General features: G+C 40.1%; 1 long non-coding RNA gene across 1 annotated transcript; it reads left to right on the top strand.

Annotated features, from left to right (window-relative positions):
- Nucleotides 1-5,392: 5,392 nt before the first annotated feature.
- LOC144535902 (uncharacterized) lies at nt 5,393-7,431 on the top strand. The gene is made up of 3 exons (XR_013503711.1): nt 5,393-5,701; nt 5,960-6,161; nt 7,124-7,431. It is a non-coding gene; the product is annotated as an uncharacterized LOC144535902 (long non-coding RNA).
- Nucleotides 7,432-9,152: the final 1,721 nt, after the last annotated feature.

Genomic DNA, 9,152 nt, shown 5'->3' with positions numbered 1-9,152 from the left:
GTACTTGTCAAATTCAAAATGAATCCAATTCAAGACCTTTGTTGTAAGTCATCCCTTTAATGTTCTCGCTGTTTTCTGCCTTAAAATGCTGCATAGCTGCAAACTGTTTTACCATATTGTTTAAAAACAAAAAAAACTCTGCCAATTCTTCCCTAAAGCATTAACGACTAACTTACAAAGAGCCTTACAATGAACACAGGTGTCAATAAATGTATCTGTATCAGCAACAACTAGAATGGCACTGGCCGCCGCCAAGGCCAGTGGTGCATTCAATGCTCCTCACATGGTCTCATTTCCTGAGTTGAGAAGTCATTCTTCTGACTTCGGTGTGTTCATGAGCTTTAAGTCGTAATGTGGAAAACAACATAGACATTGAAAACAACGAGTATTTGCGTGACAACGAAAGAGCAAAGGTGAGCCATGAAAAATGATCAGAAACTCATTTCTCAGATTGTTCCGACACTACATGAATGCAGCACTATTTCATAATTAGTTAACGAAAATGAAAAACGTTTGTGTATACGTATATGCCCTGGGATTCGGATCCGCTCCAAAATGTAATGGGTTCTACCTTGGAAGTTTCATGAAAATCTGGCTAGTAGTTCCGTGTTTTCTTGCTGACAGACAAAGCGAGCCAAAAACATGACATCCTTAGCGGAGGTAATAAAGATACCTCACTTTTAAGACAATACAAAGTTAATGACTAGAGTAGACATTACTGCATCATTCCAGACAGATGGAGTATGGGAGCTCATCTCTGTCATCTGTCTCTCTTACATTGACTCCACTCATCGAGCAGAACCAAGCTTTCCATTACTTCAAAATAAAACGTGAGCACAGTCAGAGAATATAAGATTCACCTTGTAATGGAAATGTTTTGTTTGTGTTAACATTTACTGGCTGCATTTCACACCTCACTTCACTTAATAAGGAGCGACATTAAACCTCTGCCATGTGTGTGGACGGTGTGGAATGTCGGCAAGTAACACTGAGAAAATGGCTCTGAGGCACGTCTCGCACCTCGTTTAAAATGTGACTTCAATTTAAACATAAGGCTGGAAGTAAATGTTGGAAAACCGTGTGCTTGCACTTGGACATTTATATTGCCAGGTGTATTAAGGGGCCAGTATACTCTGTCAGAACTGCTTAGTGGGTGGTTGAATAGCTTTGAAAACTACCTCCCCACCCACACCTTGCTGACGTCGGATTGCGGGGCGTCTGTGTCCAACCGAAACCAACGATCCAACATTCACACCTACAGCGTTTGAACTTCTCTCCCTAGCTCCCTTTTTTCATTCTCGACAAACTATTTCTGTCACTTTTTGTGAGCAAAAATGAACACTACAAATATCTTACCTCTCTCTATTACGTTTGACTTTTTACTCCGCCTTCGAATGAAAATGTTGTGGGCAGTTTGTGTAAATTGTCTTCCCAGTTACACACCTAGAGTCATACTAAAACAACATATTGAATCTTGAAGAAACACTATGTTGACGTCATTGTTATCCAGTTCCCTTAATACACATTCCTTCTCTGCCAATCGTCCATCCATTACTGCACTGAACATGTTTTTCTTGGTGGTGGGAAGGCAGACTTCTCATGCCCTCCACTATTCAGAGCTCCCCGTGGGGGGTCATGGTCTATTACAATGGACAAACCTCACCCTGCCCGTTGTTTTTGTTAGCCCCTAATTGCAAGAGCCACAGCAATGTTGATTGTGACATTCATTACGAACGTCATTAGCAGAGCCATTAATACTGGGGGGCATGTTAAGGAGAGTTTGGAGACAGTTATCTGCTGTTGGCATTGGGTAAATAAAAGGGGGGGATATCTTGCTGTAAGTACGTATGTAGAACAAGAATACGTGTTTGAGGGAGTGTAATGAAGAAAGGGAGAGGGAGTTGTAGTTGAAGTTGTAATTCTTGTGCTCCAAAACAGTGCTGGGAATCTCAGAAAATAAATCCAAAACGCCCAATTAGGAAGGAAGTACAATTTATTTCTTCAATTTATCAGCAGATAAGTAAAAAAACATAGGATAAGTTGCCAAATATTTTCAGTCTGACTCACAAAATTGTAACTCCTAAATCTCTGACTCAGACAAGATCATTTTGACATAAATGCATTTTCAGCCTGATATATTTTACCACTTAGTGCTCAATACACATGAATCAGAATCATTAAACTGCTCCGATGGTTGCATAATCACGATACAATACTTATTTACATGTTGTTAATTGATCCAGTTACCGCTATTGTGCCTACTAATTGACCGCCAATTATGTCATTAGCCTGTTTTGATAAGGACTTAACTACCTGGAGCTGAGATAAGTGCAGACCCTGCGGCATCTACGTAACCAATCTGTGCTGTCTCCCACTAAGAGCATGTAAATGACTAACAATTATCCAGGCATCTACTGTAAGTCTGAGCGAAAATACTGAATGCTAATGAAACAGTGAATGCTAATGAAACAGTGAATGCTAATGTTAAGTAAAGCTCAAACACAGACGTTATGCTTACTGACAGTTGCTTTACATTGTACAGTCTTTAGTTGGAGAGATCATAAGACTCATAACATCTGACTCTTCCAAAAGCAAATGAACACCTCCAGTGTGATTACCAGTACTTGACATAGACCATTGAGCGAGGTACTGGGTCTTATAGTAGCCTGGAGGCTTGTGATCCCACCTGAATGAGACAAAATGTGATGTAACGCTTACGGAGCCTTGGAGTGGCCATAGGAGACAAAATATAATGGGCACTGCATAACGGAACCCATGAAGGCTCCATATGAGTTTGTGTAAAAGCTGAAACATAAAAACTGCCTTGAGTCCATCTGTAGACCGTCTGTATTTGCAGGTTTTCAATTAAGTGCTTAATAACTAAACAGGCTCATAGACCCGTGCCCTTTTCTATCAAGTGTCTCAGAGTCCTAACTGCACAATCATTCTCATAGTGACACATATTTGGTCCTTCTTTAGGCCTAAGAGTAAAAACATTTTATAATTCCTTGGCCGATATTAAAAGATGCCATTTTAACAAAAGCGGAATCATTTTTGTGGCTGTGAGAAACTGATGTCCTCACAATCCTTTCGAGGAAAATCCAGCTGGAATTCTGTCAGACACTATTGCTTCAGCAGTAAGAAGCTGCTGCTGGGACAGTGCAACAGAGAAAAGGCAGTGGTTGTATTTTAGACTTCATTGTGTGCTAGGGAAACACAAATGGTACTGACAGGTGGCACCCAGACCAACTTTAGCCTGTGTGAAAAAATGCAGCCCTCCACATTTCAATAAAAACCACTTCGATGACAGATACAAGTAACACGATAACTTTCCAGACTAAAATCCTGTTAAATCCTATCCTAGTTTTATAAACCTCTGTGTTGCATCTTGGTGTCTTATAAACCGTCAAGCTCATGGATTTATGACACAATCCGGGAGACTATCCTCCCTCGAAAAACGCCCACATAAGTTGTTTGTTTAAAGCAGCAATTACGACTTATATTTAGGTTAATACATTATAAACTATGAGAGGATTTTAGTCTGTAAAGTTATTGCGTTTTTCGGCCTCTAGTGGCTGTTATGACAGGAGCAAAAGGTGACGAAGTTTAAGAGCACTAAAGTCCTCGTAAGGAGGCAGGTTGGGGTGGTGGAATCAGTCAAATAAACACAGGACTTTCACCCAGGGGACAGGGGTTCAAAACTCCACACCATGATTTTTTTTTAAAACTCAATCAAGTAGTTTTTGTGCCTCAGCCTAACCAAACTGCAGGCCAGGCTGTCCTGATTCATTTTCAGGCTTCTCACCGATACCTTTCCACCCACTCACTCTTTTCAGGTAAAAACACAGCTGTAAAGGATGTCATAAATTACACCCACTTGTTGTGAGAAAAAGCTGTCTAGCAGATGAAATTGAGACAGTAGGAAGGTTATACACTAAATCAAAGAAACCCATCATGAATGAAAGACCAACATGTTGTTGCTGTCGACCTAGCAGGTTGAGAAACGACTTCACTTTTATACTCCACGATGATATGTCTGAAGCATTTCAACAGAACAGTCTGCTAGTTATGTTCTCCTTATTTTCAAGATATCGGCCCACTGATAGAATATTTCCAAAATATTTCACTTCAAACAATCACCAGATCTTTTTAACGTGCAAAATCTGAAATTTAAAAATGGTAAATTTTTAAGCATATCAAATTATTACCTTTTTTATTACTACAGTGGATTATTGTTGTTCTAATTTCTTTTTGACAAGTAAAAAGAAACTGACATTGTTGAAGAAAATGTGCAAAAATGAATGAACAAATTTTGTTTACCTCGAGCAACTTCTCTCCCCTCCACTCACTCCCCTTCTCCCACCGAGAACTAATGGCTAATGGTAATTACATTTAATGAGCTCATGGGGTCGTCTGCAGAGTGCACTTCTGCAAATTGCTCTCAGCATGGGGTCTGAAGTGGGATAAGGTAGGGGGCGACGGGCAGTGGAGGTCAGGGCCAGGAGTGTTTGCCCAGTGTTTTGGGGCCGGGACCCACATTGGCTTTACCCGTCACTCAGTGAGCAGTGGAACATGTCTTGCATTTGTCTGCCTTTGTCTTCCTCATTTGTTTGTCTGGCAGAGATAACCACACAGAGGCGGTGCTCGGCTCTATTGTGTGAAGCTGTTGTCAGCCCATCACGTCCACCCATCCCCTCCCGGCTCCCATCTCCCCTCTTTCCCTTTCTCCCTGCTCCACAACTGGTCATTTCGCCACTATTTTCTGGCTGCGGGGGGTGACCTGGGCAATTTAGTTAATCCATTAACAACTAATTGTCTCCTCCTACCCTGTTGCTTGGACAAACAGCCCGGTGGGGGATAAAGTCCAGCCCTGGTGACCTATAAATGTCACACATGGAAGAGGAGGCAGCCACTGTCACTGCATGGATCTCTGCAGTACACACTTACTGGGACATTTGGATTTGGATTTGGTGTGGAGCCATAGCCAAGTGACTCATCTTTGATTTTGCCTTTAGTCACCCAGTTAATCATTTTCAGTCTATCTTGCTTTTATATTTATTTTTATTATTAATTGTTTTGGTGGAAATGTTGGGGAATCTGTGGATGCTCTGCCTGTTTCTCTGCTTCTCCTGGACCCAAGCTCGTATATGGGCCTGGATGCTCAACATGCCTCACAGCCCCCCCAAAGAAGGAGCAAAGGCGCCTAGAGATAGCGCTCTTGTAGCCAAAGCAATCACGGTAAGATACTAGATAATGTGTATTAATGTAATGCTTCCCTTGAATTAATTCATATTGTTTAAAGGCAGTTCTGTGTTTGTGTCGTAAAATATTTCTTCTTAAAGATCGGAAAATGTCCGTTTAAAGAAGAAAGGTTACACCCAGAATCAGTGTCACTTCTCCCATATGATAAATGTGCTGTTAATGCTTTTGCACAAGGCAGTTTAGTCCCTATGTCCATGAAATTTACAAGTTTTAACAAAAGTCTTGGTAAAGTTTGAACATTTTCCCCCTTTTTTTTCTCCCCAGGCTGTGTGCGACCATGACAGGGCCTGTGGACGGGGTTTCTCCTGTGATCGACACTTTGGTCTTTGTGTTCCTCTGCGAGGGGAGGGCCACTACTGTCGCAGGGATGCCCAGTGCGTCCGCGGACTCAGCTGCATGTTTGGGAAGTGCCACCGCAGCATCCCCAACGGGCAAGAGGGTAAGAGTGCGCCAGCAAACACATTCAAACCCTGTTTATTTAACCCTTGTGTTGACTTCGGGTCACATTGGCCCGTTTTTAAAATTAGGACGTAGAAATAAGCGCTGAAAATGTGTAGAAGTAAAAAACGTTTAAAAAAGAAGTGTTTTTTTTTCAAGGTTGACGGGAAGACAATACAAATGGGAGAGTGTGTGTCTTTTGTCGGTTTGGAGATTCAAAAACAACTGGACCTGAAATAGTTTTTTTTCCTTTATCCAGGTGCCAGATGTAAAGTTGACAGGGATTGTGGGACATCCATGTGCTGCGCTCGACACCACGGTGAGCAGGTGTGCAAGAGACGTCTGATCAGCGGGGAGAGCTGCTATGTTCCCGATGGTGGTCTGGCATTCAGCATTAACCAGATTTGTCCATGTGACGAGGGGCTACTGTGTCGAAAAGACGGTGCATCACACCAGAGAGAGTAAGTACAGCGAATAAAGTTTTCTTCTGAAATGATTTACTCAGAATACCAAAAGCCAAGGAGTGATTACCAAGGCCCCCAAAAGCCTCAGGGACACTGTTTGTCAAATGGTTGTACAGCATTTGATTCATTGCAAAATTGTTGAATACACCCACGTGCTTACAATATCAAGTGATGCAGGTCCTGCGTTATTGGAGCCCTTTTACTAAATGTAGTTTTTAGTCTCGACACTACATAATAAATCTAAGCAGGTTTTGAGTATGTATTGAGTAAAGCACACTCAAAACAGTCATCACACACAGTCACTAAACAAAACTCTTGATTTTTGTGTGTGTGTGTGTGTGTGTGTGTGTGTGTGTGCTCTTGATTGTACACTGTTGTCCCATGGTGCATTGCACAAAGAAACGGAGGAGCTACTCCCAGCTGGAATAAATTAAAGCAAATTATGGATGTCAGCAAAATAGCTCCAGGAACAGTTTGGAAGGCCAAAGAAAAAATAATCAGTTAAATCCTTGGAAAAACATTTTGGTGACAACATTTGTAAAGTTTAATTGGCAGTTACGTTCCAACGTCGCACTTCTATTTGATAGACTATGGCACGTGTATCATTTCCTGTTAGTATGAAACAGATTTTTCTGTAGACAAGTTTATGCTAACAAACCCGATAAGCGTGAAGCGTAATCAGAGGACATCAAATGGCCATGTTCCTGTTTAATCCAACTAAACTAACTGACACAGAAAACGTGGTTGGTTTCTGGGTCTTTGGGAACATTTCCTTCCTTCCAACAAAAGAGTACAACTTGTAATAATTCACTGACCCTTTGCTTTAAAATGTTTAATGTGTTGTGTTAGTTAGTTGAAATAAATGGTGTGTTACATTGTGTGTGTGTGTGTGTGTGTGTGTGTGTGTGTGTGTGTGTGTGTGTGTCTACATTTCTAACCTCAGTTTGTTTTTCTTTCAGGAGAGATTTTATTTACCAGCTAGAACGAACAAGTTGGACCTGCCAAGTGGCCAAATCTTGATGCCAGCCTCAACATTAAAGCAATTTATTGTGTAAATATGTTGTATACGATTGTATATAAAGAAATGTATGTATTTTTCAAGTATGCTGTACTGCTACATGGTTCTTATTAGAGTCTTACAGCAAGGATGTTTTCTTTATTTCATTTTGTACATTTTGACAAAAGCACTACTGTATGTAGCTCAACAATGCCTTACAGTATACTCCTCATGCCTTTAATGATCTTTGATTATATCTATAAATGTTTATTCCCCCTCAATTTAAAGAATAAAAAGAAACATTTTCCAAAAGCAAGAAGTCTGTTATTATTCAATGCTATCACTGTATTTTAAAGCTGCCAAAATCACTCCTGATCAATGATTACATATAAGCGAGATATATATAGAAGGTATATAAAGGAGTATAGAAGAAAATGTTTTGCTGCTCTCTTGTGGTGAACATACAGGGATATGTTGCATATGTTTGTAATGATTACACACACAGTAAACCCAAATGTAAAGCATTTTGTTAAAAACTGACTCTAACCCATGCAGTGCTACTCTGTTAACTAAAGTTTCCTTCATGCAGAAACATCCCTTAAATTATACACATAAAAACAATAAGAAAAAGTTCCGTTTGTCAACAGACTTTGAGCCACTGTAGGATGGAAAGAAAAATGAGATTTTGAGAAAAAAAGATTTAGTGTTATCAAGTCACGATTTTAAGAAAAAAAGTAATAATATCTGAAGAATATTTTGAGAAAGAAGAATCTCCAAAATGGTTTTACTATTCAGTCATAACATTTGGCCAAAAACATTTGGGCACACACATTGTGTTTGGCACATATAATGGACATTAAAGAAGGGAATCACGCTGCAGGAGTGGTTTAAGAAGTTCTGATACTTTTCTCAGACATTTGTTTGTTTGTTACATTTAGACACAATCAGAATCCATTAGTTGCTGAATTTGATCGAAGCTGACTGTGGCCTCATGTTTTGCATTGAGAAGCTACTTTAACATTTAGTATACATTTTACATTCAAAAGATAGATTTTGGGTGCAGTATCACTTTAAAGCTCAAAGTGGACACACTGAGCATGTTTCTTGGACCGCAGGCCGCAGTTACCTAACATGGTGGAGTCTTGGCGGCTCCTGATTGTTAGCATCCACCAGATGCTGTAATGCTAGCTGTCTCCTGACCCGTTCTCAGATCGGTATCTTCCTTGCAAACTCCCCCGTCGCTCCATTGACATGCTAATCGTCTGCAGTTTGCCCCTTCAATTGCTGGGTGACTTGATTTGTTCTGTGAAGGACATTAGTGTCTAACCTCTTTGCTATCGTTTTACAGCTCTCATCATTAAGTCTTTGCACGGAGGTTTTGGAATGGAAGTGCATGGTAAAAACAAGAAAGATTTCTAACTTTTATTGGTGCATCGAAGGCATATTTAGCTTTCCCTTGAGCAACTTCTGTTTTCCAGCCATTTTAATTTCTTAAAGCTTTAGTGCACAATTTTTTTTGTTAACATTATTTTTTGGGAATTTTTAGGCCTCCATTGACAGGACAGCTGAAGGAATGAAAGGGGATAGAGAGAGGGGGGGAGAATGACACGCAGTAAAGGACCGCAGGTCGGAGTCGAACCCGGGCCCGCTGCGTTAAGGTGCAAACCTCTATATATATATTAGCCTTATGTTCTTAAAGAAAAGAGTGTGTGTATGTTGTATGTATATGTATGTATGTATGTATATATATATATATATATATATATATATATATATATATATATATATATATATATATATATATATATATATATATATATATATACTCTACCAACCGAGCCATCCAGGCTCCCAGTGCATAACTTTTTGATATTAATGAATGTCCGTTTCATTCAAGCCATTGTCAAATGAGTTGCTACAAAGCTAATTAAGACTATCATCTGCACACAGCTCTCTCTGTGTTTCTCAGTATGACTATGTTCAGAAGATTG

The sequence above is a fragment of the Sander vitreus genome, chromosome 21 (assembly GCF_031162955.1).
Source record: "Sander vitreus isolate 19-12246 chromosome 21, sanVit1, whole genome shotgun sequence".
Taxonomy (NCBI): domain Eukaryota; kingdom Metazoa; phylum Chordata; class Actinopteri; order Perciformes; family Percidae; genus Sander; species Sander vitreus.
The sequence above is the reverse complement of the archived record's forward strand: the minus strand, read 5'-3'. Positions and strand labels throughout refer to the sequence as shown.